This window comes from Drosophila subobscura, chromosome A (assembly GCF_008121235.1).
Source record: "Drosophila subobscura isolate 14011-0131.10 chromosome A, UCBerk_Dsub_1.0, whole genome shotgun sequence".
NCBI classification, from domain to species: domain Eukaryota; kingdom Metazoa; phylum Arthropoda; class Insecta; order Diptera; family Drosophilidae; genus Drosophila; species Drosophila subobscura.
In genome coordinates, this window is record NC_048530.1 from 11,955,213 (window position 1) to 11,968,872 (window position 13,660).

General features: G+C 39.5%; 1 long non-coding RNA gene across 1 annotated transcript; it reads right to left on the reverse strand.

The window, feature by feature from the left end:
- Positions 1-4,865: 4,865 nt before the first annotated feature.
- On the reverse strand, positions 4,866-13,640 carry LOC117903804. Its single transcript, XR_004649531.1, has 3 exons — positions 9,650-13,640; positions 9,584-9,590; positions 4,866-4,876 (listed from the first exon to the last, which is right to left on the reverse strand). It is a non-coding gene; the product is annotated as an uncharacterized LOC117903804 (long non-coding RNA).
- Between the last annotated feature and the right edge of the window lie 20 nt (positions 13,641-13,660).

Here is a 13,660-nt window from a genome sequence, read left to right on the forward strand (position 1 = left end):
TTAATGGCAGTACAAAAGGCGCATTTCGGATTAGAAATCACAATCACGAAATTCAAACAACAACAAAAAATACGCCTGTAAGCCGGTGTTGGCGCAGAGAGGGGAAGCGAGGGATGGAGGTCCGCCGAATTTGATTGTATTTTCTCTCTGGTATTTGCAACTCTTTCTATGGCTTGCCTGCCTGTCCCGCTTAGGCAATATTTATTGGGCATTTCCTCAAGCAGCTGCCTCGGATCAGCGGCCATTTCACCATTTCACCACTTCCCAATTCACGATTCACAATTCAAGGTGTCAGCCAGCGGAAGGAGAACGCAACTGTTGGAGTCCTCGAGTGTGGCTCGAGTGTGTTGCCCATCCAGCACATGGCTCGAGGACTTCATTTGCCGAATTGGCGGCACTATCAATAGGCGCTATCGCTCTGCCATCCCCGAGAGGTTGGCAAACACAGGAGCGGAGCTGAGAACTAATGAATGGCAGGCCAAATCAGGCATCAGTCACTCGAACAGCTACAGTGGAGCCTCGTGCAGTGTTGCCAGTGCCATTCACCAATGGCAGTCCTAATTGACTGAATGGCTGCTCCACTGTGCACTGTGGGAGTGGACAGCACATTCTTTTTGCCATTTGCCATTTGTCATTTGCCATTGCCATTGCTTTGCTGTGCATTGATTTGGCAGCCAGCGCCAAACAAACAGCAAACAAACAGCAGACAAACAGCGAGTGAATCAACACAGATCCTATCCGGCTTCCAGTTCCAGTTCCAGTTGCAACTTTCAGGCCATGTCCTGCAGTTATTTGTCGAGTGCGCATTTCCGCTTGGCCAACAAACAAACAACAACAAAAAAGAGAGCGAAAAGGAATCCTCTAAAAGAGTGGCATGCAAAGAGAGTTCCAGAGCTGCGCCTATCTCCCATCTGGGAGCGGGACCCGGACCCCGAACCCCGAACCCCGGGCCCGGGCCCGGTCCCAGTTCGGTTGCTTTATGTCATGTGATACGTTCGGGCGTGAAGGGCGGGGAGGCATCACCTTTGTGACGGTCCCAATTCAATCAGCGGTAATTATGTCGCATGGAAATCATATCATGCTGCCAGATCTCGCTGTGTGAATTACACCAATGAGGAAACTGAGATCCGGCCAGCACCAGCATAGGATTAGCTTTGCTCATGTTGTTTTTATTTCAACTGCAGAAGCAGCACTTATGAATGAGATACTCCCAAATATTGCGATGGTTATCGCTGGGATTAGGGCCCGAGTAGGGAATAGTTACTCAACATTGGAACTCGTTAAAGGAGAGAGAGTGCCGGATGCTGTTGCGATTTCCATCGCGGCGAATCGCCTTAAACGGATTGCTGCAGCCGACACCTGAGCCATGCCAGAGATACGCTGGAAAGGATATCAGAGGTGTCACGGCAATCTCCTTTCATTGCAAAATGGACTTCCTTTGAGAGCACCCTTTGCTATAGACAGATACATTACAAAGATGTTGACCAGTAATCGGCATGGAAATCGTTGTCTTTTCTGAATAGGAAAGAACTACACTCCAAATTTGATCAGTTTTCCACCCATTTTGATCAGACCCAGTGGAACAGCAGGAGGATAAAGCTGCCAAAAATGAGAATGTGACACCATCAACAGATACTCGCCATCTCGAAGACAATTGTACTATTCGTCTCGGCCCACAGAACCACACATTCCCCTTGTGCCGCGCTGAAGTACCGACGAATCAGCGCCAGCGGATCGAACTACCCAGTTATATCTCCCAGTGTAATGTATTCCTTCATATATGATTGCCATTCATTTACAATAATATTCTGTTCCAAAGTATGGAATAGTTTCGTTCCAAGCAAACGACAAAAGGCAATCACAAGGCTCAGCTAAAGAACTCAAAAAATATATCTTGTATGCAACTTATTCGTATAAACCAATTATTACACCATCGCAAATCGAGGACTTCGTTTAAGTGAGATTTAATGTTTCTGACATTTAATTAAATTTAGCAGCTGCCAATAGAGTAAGTATGCACCAATCGTTATGAGTATGTTAAGTCGAGTCTGCATCTCTGTCAATTTGTAGTCATCGTGTGCGGCCATCGTTTTGAAAGTTTCAAGAAAGAGGAACGGAAGCTGCATTATCGAGTGAATTATGTTATCTCTGGAACATCCATTTTTAAACTTCTTCCATAGATGGCGCTCTAAGTTCTTCAAACGCCCAAAGCTGACTTGTAACTGATAAAGGAAATAAAGTATGGGTTTAATTTGATTAATGTACTTTAAATAATTCATTTCAATTATATTGATAATGCTACATGTTAATGAAAACACATTACAAATCGCTCGGACTTAATAACGCACTACACTGCTTAACCGACAGCGCCAAAACGTGTTGCATACTTTCACGCATAGCAGAAATTGGGAAATATTAAACTTAGACCAGCCCAAGCCAGGAAGATGTTCCAGTCACCCACTCCTCTCCACTCTCTTGCACCCGTCACTATAATGCCTATAAGTAATTAAAATGTTTTTTCAGCGTGTGTATATAAATTCGACGGACACGACTGACAGAAAAATAAAGTAACTTGAACACTGATAAATTGAAATCGAAATACAGCTTTGGAAGAATCAGCTGGAAAGAAATGAGTTCATAATTGAATTTACTTACTCGATAATATACTTCGATGCCTTTATACCTGGATGCTTTTACACGCGATCGTTGCTTGTTTTTAAGCCTCGTGGCGGCATCTATTGGTGGATATTGTTCTGTTGTGAATAGTTTCTGGCGACATATAGTTGAGATGCAGAGGGCGCTGCTGATTGATATGCTTGCACATCCTACCGCCCGATGGCGCCACACCACGTGTAAGAAGTGTGTAGTAGTGCATGTAGCAATCAGGGCCTCCAGGATAAAAGTTCAATCGTGATTTGCAATCGATTGAAACAGCTGGTACGTTTGGTGATTAAAACCAAGTATTCAACCATGCAACACCGTAAGCCTTGCTTTGCAGAAGCTCCTTATTCATTCTGGCATATTTGGGCATATTTTCTGTCACTTTTTTGGCTATACATAACTGATAAATCATGGGAATAAAATCTGGGAGTTCTCTTGTGTAAGTTCCATCTGATTATAATCATAATTATCCAAATTATAAATTAGGATGTGTTCTCCCCAATATCCCTAAGATACATCCAAATCCCATCCGAAAGAAACGCCACTTGATGTTTTATGTATATTTCGTAACAAATCGAAAATTGTTTTTATTACTTTCTGATCAAAATCATACAACGTTCTCAATTCGTTTTGTTGATTACTCATTTATCGCATTATAATAATGTGTTTTGTTTTTGGTTTTTCGTTTTGTTTTGTTTGTTTTTTTTTTGTATTTTGTATTTTTAATCATTTTGGTTTTCTTGGTTTTATGTTTGTTGCTTGCTTTCTTTAATAATAATTTATAATTATAATAATTTATATAATAATATTTTTATAATATTACTTGGTAATTTATTAATTCTCATCATCCTCATGTCCGCCCAGATATGGGCAGGGGGCGTGGCATAGTGGGGCAGAGAGATGGAGAGAGCGGGAGAGGGGTGGTCTCCCAACCCTCCAACCCCCCCGCCAAGCATTGGCTTCAGGCTCTGGCCCCTCAGCCTCTGCCTTTTCTTTTGCCATTGTTCTTTCTTGTGTGTTTTGCCTTTTCCTCATTTACTTTTAATTTACTGCATATGATTTTTGCTTTGTTTTGCCATTTTGCGGCTTTGGTTTTTTCTTTTTCTTTTTCTTTTTCTTCTTCATTTTCTTTTTCATTTGGTTTTTAATGTAATGCGCCTGCTGCAATAATTTTAGTTTTGTAAAATTAACTAGTCGTAAAATGTGTATCTTTCTGTGTGTTTATGTGTGTGGTTGTGGGTGTAGTATGTATACTTATGTGAATGTCTGTCTCTCTGTTTGTGTTCGTGTGTATCTGTCTGTCTGTCAGTTCAGTGTGTACATATGTAGGTATGTATGTATGGAGGGTGTGCGTATGTGTGGTCAGTGAGTGCATGTATGCATGTGTGTGTGGTGTATGTTATTTACAAGTCAATTATGTGTATAATTGTGTTCTTGTCTCGTGTCTTACATATGTATAAGTGTTACTCGTACTCGTTCTCGTTCTCGTTCCACTCCGTAGTATTCATTTCCTTCGCTCTTCGTATCATTCGTTCATTGCATTATTTGTAGTCTGTATTTGTATTATTTCATGTATTTGTGTATATAATGTAGATACTATATACCATATACTTAATACCAACTCATCGCTGTATGCGTGTGTCTTTTCCTTTTCTGTATTTTATTCAGTTTGTCCGATTATGTTATGCGATCCTGAAATGATATTCGTCTGCCTTCTGTGTTCACTTTCTCCCAGTTTGTGTTTGTGTTGTGTGTTGTGTTTTCTGTTTCTTTATGTGTGTGTGTGTGTCGAATTTATTACTTAAATTGCTTTATTTATTACTTAGATTGCTAAAAATTCACGTTTATATCCTCAATATAGGGGCTTTCATATATGTGTATGCCATGTATATTGTTTATAGATTTGTTTTGCCGTCTGCCGTTCCGTTCCTCTCCGGTATTAGTATAGACTAAAAGATTTTCCCATTGTATTTTATGCATATAGTATATGGGTGTATATGTATGGCGTCGCACATGCACACACACATAGCCAGATGGACAGATTTATGAACCTGAACCTGTACCTGTGCCTGTATGTGTGGGCATGCCCGAACCCTGTCTCTCGATTTCTCGATTACTCGATCCCATCCCTCTTAGCGATCTCCATGCCCATTTCGTTTCCGTTTCCGGTTTCGTTTTGCTATCGTTAAATAACTATAATCGTAATATACTCGTACTTTTACGGATCCTTAGACTTAAGTGCTGTTGCTTATGTGTTCTCCTGCTTCTCGCTTCTCGCTTCTCCCTTCTGTTGCTGTTGCTGTTTCTGTTTCGCTTTCGATTCATTCAAGTTTCCGTGTCGCTCATTTTGCAAATTTATAGACTGAGGACGTTTTTCCATGCTTCATTCTGTGTCGATGTGTGTGTGTGGGTGTGTGTGTTTGTTTGTGTCTGTGTGTCTGGTGTGAGTGTATATATATAAATGGGCGTATATATATATACCTATATAGCTTCAAATTAAAGCTTTATTAACCATGCTCGCGTTTTTTTTTCGTATTAACAAAATTAAACGTTCCATAATAATCGTACTCAAGACTCAATAATCGATAATCATAAATTTACGATAACTGCACGTTATAACTAGTTAAATTTCCATTATCATTATCTTTATCATTATCGTTATCTTTATCATTACCATTACAATACAGTACAAAAAAAAGATGGATCTAATCCAGCCTCCGCCTCCGCCTTCGCCTTCGCCTCCTCCTTCTCTGGCTAGTTGTATGCGTATTGAGTTACCGTAAGTTGTATATCTGTATAATTATGCTATGTTATGTATATATATATATGTATGTATATTTATATGTGTATATATAAGAGATACAAACTAGATGTATGTACGCTTAACGCCTAGAAGTACGCTCTAGATTCGAGTTACTCTTCTCCTCCTGCAGCTCCTGTGGTTCTGTGCTTCTCTTCTTCTGGTTGTGCTTTTGTGGCTGTGGGTGTGATTGTGGTTGTGGTTTGGTTGTGGTTGGGTTGTGGTTGTGGTTGTGGTTGGGCTCACTAGTGGGTCTTAGTCTCAATGAGGGGAGATGTGGATTCGGAGAGGGAGATACATATATGGAGATATGGAGATGGACAGTAATCGGGCTAGGATTGGATTTCAAAATGGTATTCGTCTTTTATTTGGATATGTGCGAGTGTTTCTAGTTAACAAATCAAAGAAAGGATCTCGAGAGATATTTCGCGTGAAGTTAGAGTGGACCGACAGGACATCTCCCTCCCCCTCTCTGGTATGTATCCTTTTCCCTGGCTGGTTCTCGTATCTGGAACTCGAGAGTAGGGAAACTGGAAGCTGTAGAATGTGTGGGGGAGGGAGCATTGTGTGTGCTTTGCGTGTTCCTGGCTGTCCTGTATTCTGTTCTGTGGTCGGTTCGTTTCTTCGAGGTCTGTTTAGTCTAATATTGCGTGTATAAGTTGCGTACTCTTTATCGGGTCTTTAGTGTACAAATACGAATGCTTGGTTTGTTTGTTTTATTTGTTTGCCATTTGTTACTGCTTTAAAATCTTTGTTTTTACTTCAGTTCTTTTTGAATTTCATTTTTGTGTAGATTTGTTCTCTGTCGGCTTCGTTTTTCGTTTTTCGTTCTTCGTTCTTCGTTCTTCGTTTTCTTTCTCTTTCCCTTTGTTTCTGTTTTGTCTAACCGCTTTCCCATCTGCTTTGTATTCCCATTACTTTGTAGAAATATTCAATGCATTTTCTTTAATAATAATTATAGTTATGCTTTAGTAATTATTATTATTTTCGTTATCAAGTTTAATCAAAATTCCTCTAGTTGAAGGCAATCGGCGAATATATTTAAAATTATTTATGCAATTATTTTACATACGTTTCGTTTCGTTTTCGTTTCTTGGTTTATCTTTACATTACGATTACACTAGTTGACTAAACATAGGATCTCCTGGAAAACAAGTCGAAATACAAAAAGCTCTTCCTCATACTCCTACTTTCTACTCCTACACCTACGCCTACTCCTACTCCTCCTTTCTGCACTTCTTCCTACATCCTTTTGTCTAACTTTTGTCTCCTTTTCAGCTTTTCCAGCTTGCCAGCTCGAAGGATTCTTCTGTATGTGTGTGTGTGTTTTGGTTTAAAAGTCATCTGAATCTGGAAAACTTAGGTGTAATTTTGCTAAAGATGTTCGCTTTCGCTCTTCATCTGATTTACCATCTAATCATTGCTTCGTTATAAAACTTGTACATTTATATGTATATAATATAATTACTTTTAAATATGTATATGCTTGTATATTTATGTATACCTTATTTATATACTATTATGTTTGCATGTGTATATATACGCGCGTGTGTGTTCTGTGTGTGGGTTCCGTGTGTGTGTGTGTGTGTGTGTGTGTGGGTTGTCCTTCTATTTACAGCTTAGCTGTTAGTCGTTTAAAAGATAGGCTTACTCGTAGATACGTAGCTAGGTTTGGTTGTTAGTAAAAAAATGGTCTCCTCCTGCATTCTGTATTTCCGTATTTCCGTATTTCCTCACTCCGTGCTTCGTCGTTCCTCGGGAGGGCACTATGTACAGGGTTGCATTTTGTTGTTCGTTTTTTGGTTTCACTAGAAAATCACTTTAAGGCAGTTTTCTTTCCCACACGTTCAGGAAATTAATTTGTCTCTTCTCCTCTGTCTGTTCCTGATGGATCGAAACAAAATGATTTGATCTGAGGGTACTTGTGAGTACTTGTGGAGGGGACCGACCTCATCTGGGGAAATTCTCCCACTAGTTGTGGTAACTGAAGTCTACGATATATTGCTTACGATATTCGAATGCCGCGTTTAGGAACTACATCTGCCAAAACCTAAAACACCCGCTAAAACGAACTGAACAATTATGCTAGACTGGCCTTAAATTGGAAGACAACAAATCTGCTCCGCCATCGCTCCTCACTCGCCACCAGTTTCTCGGCCTAACTTATCCACCGCTATCCTGAGCCTCGGCCTGAGCCTCATCCCAATTCCGTTCCGTTCCATTGATCCCCTGTGCAGTGTGTGCCCGGACAAAAGCCAGATGTTATACACACAGTACTATATGTGATATTGCCATTGGGTTTCAGTGACTTCCTCCGTACGCCGTCCACTAATTATTGTCTGCTATTTGTTCACACACACACATAAATTGATATACGCTAAATGCCTAAAGTAAGCCTGAACCTGCATCTGAAACTTAATTCATAATCTGAATCTGTGAATCTGCGATTTAAATTTGCATTGCAATTTTTTTGGGTAGAGCAAAAGTCAAACAATTGAATTGGTTCGAATTGGGGTTCGTTCCAACGGAAGGTCAACGAATATTTATGGACTTGTCGAGTTGATTTGATTTGACTTGAGTCATGTCTAGTCGAATGCTAGATACAATATATTGTGTTATTGGGGGGTCTTCCTCTCTGTTTCGTCGAAATATATTCAGCAAGTTTATCTTTTTGGGTTCTGTTTCTTTTCTTACATCTCGTATGTTGTTGACGCATTGTATACTTTTGCTTATGATTATTATTTTAATGCTTGATTTGGTTAGCTTCTTAAAACTCTGTCTGAGAATGTGAATTGGCAGTTTCAATTTGTATTCAATATATGCTTAATGGTTTGCTTTCGTCATATCCTTTCCTTTTTACAATTTTGATTCGATTAGTATACAATTAAAAAATGTTTATTCTGTCTAATAAAAAGTTCTCACTATTCGATTTGCTAGGGAATTCAACTAAATTGTATTTTATCGGTACCATTGCGCTAATCACTCATTAATTCGATTTAAAATATAAGTTACGTGTATTTCACCAATATGCTTCACTAATTGTTTCATTTAGTTCATTTCGTTTCATTTCATTTCATTTCGTTATGTTTAGCTTTGAGTTTCGATTTCGATTTTTTTCGTTTCGTTTTTGCTGTGAGTGCTGAGAAATTGACTTTCTTTTGTCGTGTGCGAGCGATGTGAAAAATACTAGGATGTTAGGATTGGGATTGGAAGAGTGAAAGGGTGAGAGATTTAATGAAAGGGTGTGGGAAAGAGTTGGACAGTAGGATTGCCCGATCTCAAGCTGTGCCAGATCCAAAAATAAAACCCAATAAACAATAATATGTATACAAGTTTCCTTTTTATTGCCGAAAGAACAAATGAATGAGAAAGTATGTGTGGTAGAAGATACAAAACTAAAAGCTTAACTTAGCCACTGAACACTGAAGATACACAAAAACCAAACTCAGGCCCAGAACGAACAAACAAACAACTGAACCAACAAAAAATAAAACCACAAACTGTGTAAAATAGTCAACTTTTGTTGACATTGGCTGAGATTCGTTCGAAATTCGCTGTTAAAGAATGCCAGAGAGAGTGGGAGCGTGGTTGGAAAGAAACCAAGAAAGAGGTGAAGAAGAGGAAAACGGAATTGTGTGGGGACCAGTTGTGTGTGGACTGACCGAATTGACCGGAGGTGAAAATTGGTGAAAATTCTACGTACATTATATCGCCTGTTTGCTTCACCGCCGCCTGCTTTGCCTGCTTATTGCTTTTAGAGTTGCATCTATGAAATGTTCTCTGCTCTTCTATGTCCTTACAGCTAGATTCAGCTATTACAATTCGTATTTTGTTGTAGGTATAGGTATGTATGTATATTTTAAATTGTATATATTGTGGCAAATACTTTGAAAAATAAAGTCTTGCCTCACCGTCGACTTGTTTGTTTGTTTGTTCGTTCGTTCGATTTGAATTTCGATTAACTGACTAACCGATTGACTCACTAACGGTATGTTGCGATCCGATGCGATTCCATTTTGGGTTTGCATCTCTGTAAGTCGGATGTGTTACGATATTTTACAATTGCTTTTAGTTGGAGTTACGAGAGATACGAGAGATTTCTTTGACTTGATTGAGCTAAACTAAGTGTCTCCCAGACAGATTTCCCCTCTGCAGTTCTGTCCGTGGCCTAACCCTATCTGTATGTACGAGTAGATCATACGTATCGCTTTTAACACTATCGACTAATGGCAATTTCCTTGTAATATGCTTACGTTTTGGTATGGTATTCCTTCACTTCCTCCACTATAATTACATAAATGTTTTGCGAGTAAGTAACCCTTTAGCTTACGATCTCCCCACGATATTTATACAAGTACATTCTTTGCTTTTGCTTTTTGCTTTTGCTTTTCGTTTATCATTTCAGTGTGTGAGTTTATTGTTGTGTGTGTGTCTGTTCTGTTCTGTTCTGTTCAGTGTGTGTCTGAGTGTGCTTACAATCTAATACTTATCCTCGAGGACGACCAAAAAAAAACTATGACAAAAGAAAGTACTCTCCCTTCTTCTTCTTCAGCTGATTTACATACATACATATGTTCAGTTTTGAACTACACTTACGTTGGCTATAAGCAGTTAAAAAAAATACGCTAAAATTACTTATTACCATTTATTGTTATAATTATTGTTTTTTTGCATCGACTACATGCTCTCCCGCTTCTCCTCCTCCTCCTCCTCCTCCTCCATCTCCATCTCCACTTTGAGATTCATAGGGACTCGATTCGTTTTCCCACCACGCTTTCCGCTTACTGCCTTTCCCCTACATTTCCATTGGCTAAAATCTAATGCGTCTTTGAGTATGCTGTATGATGTGATTAGATGAAACAAACAAAGAAAATAAGTATGGTAGATGAATTAGTTGCCAGAATAAATAAAGAGTGAGCGGATTAATTCCTTGTGAGCGAGCACATTCATCGGCAATTCCTAATTCAGAGTTCGAATTCGAGACAAGGAACATTATTTTTTCGGCGCCAATTCCTGTTTTTATGGGGCATTGCAGCTGCTTTTTACCACATTCCCTGTCCCTGTCCATCCCTGCCCTTCCCCAATTTTCTTAGCCACCCTGAGCTTAGCCATTATCTATCTGTGGGTTAACTATTTTACTTTGATTTTTGTGTTATTATTGTTTGGCAGTGACATTTTGCATTTATTGGCTTGGCTTCGTCTGGCTGTGTCTGTGGTTCGTCATTGGTCGTCCTTTTCAGAGAGATATATTAAAAGAAAAATTGTAGAATGGTAATGGTAGATAGGTAGGATGAGGGAGACCTGTGGAGCAAATTGAAAAAACGTTTGAGGCATCTGTAACTTTGTTTTGGTCCTTTTCACTTTGGTATTTGTATTAATTGAGAAACGCAGGGCTAACAGGAAGGAAGTAGGGAATGAAAAGTCGCATGGAGATGATAAATAGAGAAGATTGCCTGAACTCAAAGGGGGTGCGCTTCAAAAAGGTTTCTTGGACGGATATTACAATTTGCAGCACATTATGAAATCGAATCGAGTCGAGTCGAGACGAGTTCTATGTGGAGTGGATTACGAGTACGATTGTATGTATGTGGCTGATGGGTTGGTGGATCTAAGGCTACAAAAGTGAGTGTGTTCTGGGGCGTGGCGGTAAATCCAGGGCGGGGGTAGCTGGAGCTGCTGCAATGCCCTTTGACTGTGTGCGAGGGAGCAATTGTCGAAATCAAGTCTGAATTATTATCAATATTACTTTTAATATTAATTATATGTATTATCATTTATGATTACAATTGATTTATGTGGCAAAGCATTATCTTTTGGTATGTTTCCCCTTTTCTTCGTAATGTTTTTGTTTTTTTAAATTGTTTTTGGTATTTTCTTATGGTTGTGTGTGGTTGAGTATAAGGCATATTTTCATAGAGAGAGAGAGAGAGAGAGAGAATATCTGAGTATGCTCTATTATAAGTTGAGTTAATTGATTTATGCTGTGAATGTTTTGCTGCTCTCTTTTTGTTGCTGAATGATTGATAATAATATATAATTTATATACTATGTATGTATATATACTTTATATATGTATATTTACTTGTTTGTGTGTCTGTGTGTGTGTGTTGTGTGTGTGTGTGTGTGTGTGTGTGGTTGTATGCATGAACATCTTATCTTTGTCTTCTTTTATAAGTTGAAAATATTACTCCATGAGTGTCTCCGTCTGGTGTCTGGGTGTCTGTATCTGTATCTGAGTTACTGTCTGTCTGTTGTTTCGGTTATATGTTTGTTTGTATGTATTTATGTATCGGTTGTGTGTATGTATATGTGATGCGCGCTAAAGTTTCGATCTAATTAAATTATGTAAGTGTATTTTTGGTTGTTTTTGTTTTTTTTTTATCGTTCTTTGTTCGGTTTCGGTATTAATGCTTATTTCATGGTATTTTCTCCTTCTAGTTTTTTCGCTTCCTTCTTCTCCCTTTTCCATTGCTCTGAACTCTTTCTTGATATTTACTGATATTTTTTGTTCGTTTGGTTTATCTTTTATCTGCTCATTGTTTTTAGTTGTTTTTTTTTCTCGTTTTCACCCCATTTGTATACAAAAAATTACGTTTTCGGTTTTCATTTTTTCGGTATTTTTTTTTAGGTTTTTTTGTTTGTTTTCATTTGTTTGCGGTTTTGTTTTTGTTGTTCATTTGTTTAGCGAGTAATACAAATGCTTAGAGTTAGAAAAAAAAAAGTTGTTATCTATATATATATAATATATATATATATGGATTCATATACATATGTATAGAATTATTTGTATGCTTGACTTAGTTAACCTACATTCGAATACATGAACACTTCAAGATATCATTGTAATAAGTAATTTAATTGAATTGAATTTAATTTAATTAAACTTTTACTTCTGCCGCGTCTGCTTCCGCTTTCGCTTCAGCTTCCGCCTGTGCTTCCGCTTCCTCTTTTATTCCGCTTCCTACGAGTACTCGCCGCCTGCTGCTGCTGCTGCCGCTGCTGCCGCTGCTGCCTCTCTCGCTGCCATTCATTCCGCTGTATGTTGCGGTATGCTGCTGAGATTCCTTCCTCCGGTAGAGATTCACTCTCTCTGCCTTGCATCCTCGTTTTTGTGATGCTGTTGTTGTTGTTGTTGTAACAGTATTTCGCGCATCGTTCGTGACTTTGTTGTTGGTTGTTGATTGGTGTTTTCGATGCTGATGTTACTCTTATTCTCCTCTTACTTGCTATTGGGGTTAATACAGAAATGCAATTTTCCGCGGGCGTCGTCTCGACTTTTTTGATGTTTGGTTTAGTTACTGCTGCATGACAAGCAAAGTGCGATGTGCTGGTGTGTGTGTGTCCGTGAGTGTATCTGTGTCTGCGTGTGTGTGACTCGTTCTACGGGGCGTATGATTGATGCCGTGATGGTCTGTGTGTGCTTGTGTATGTGTCTGTGTGGGTGAGTTTTGAGATGCTCTGAGTGAGAGAGACAGAGCGAGAGCACTGTGCTAACACCCCATTTTCCCCAATTTCCTCGTCTGTCCATGTCCTTGGCCGCACACACCTTGTACTTGTCCGTTGAGGCAACTTTTCTATTTAATCGCGCGCCAACTTGTTCGCTGTTCGCGCGCTCTTGTGACTTGTATCCATGTGACACGCGCCCGGACGCAGGCGCTACGTGCATCCGGTTGCATTGTCCGGCCTCGGGGGTCAACCGCCCATTGGCGGTCACTCCCCGATCCACTTTTCTCCTTGGCTGCTTTTCTGCAATTGCATCCATTCTTTATTGACTAACTGACTGACTGACTAATCACCGAATCTCTGATGATCTGGCGACACTGCTCTCTGTTGTTGTTGTTCTTGCTTTGCTGGTTGTTTTCATTCATTCTTCTGTTCCTCTTGCTACTCTTCTTTGAATGTTCGTTCTGCTTCTGCCTCCGCTCGCACCATTGGTACAGTTGAGTCCGCTTCGCTTCCTTGTGGTGTGGTTCGATGGTTGTTATAGTTATCGTTTATTGGTGTTATCGACTATCGTTAGTTCTGTTCCGCGTTCTGCTCCGTCCTGCTTGCTCCTCAGCTCCTTCTGGCTGATCCGATCTGATATCTGATGTGAGAGTTGAAATGTATGACTGCGACTGCGACTGCGCTGACGATAGTTTTTTTGGTTGTATTTTTTGAAGATACGATTTTTTAGTATTTTTTTAACATATTTTTTGA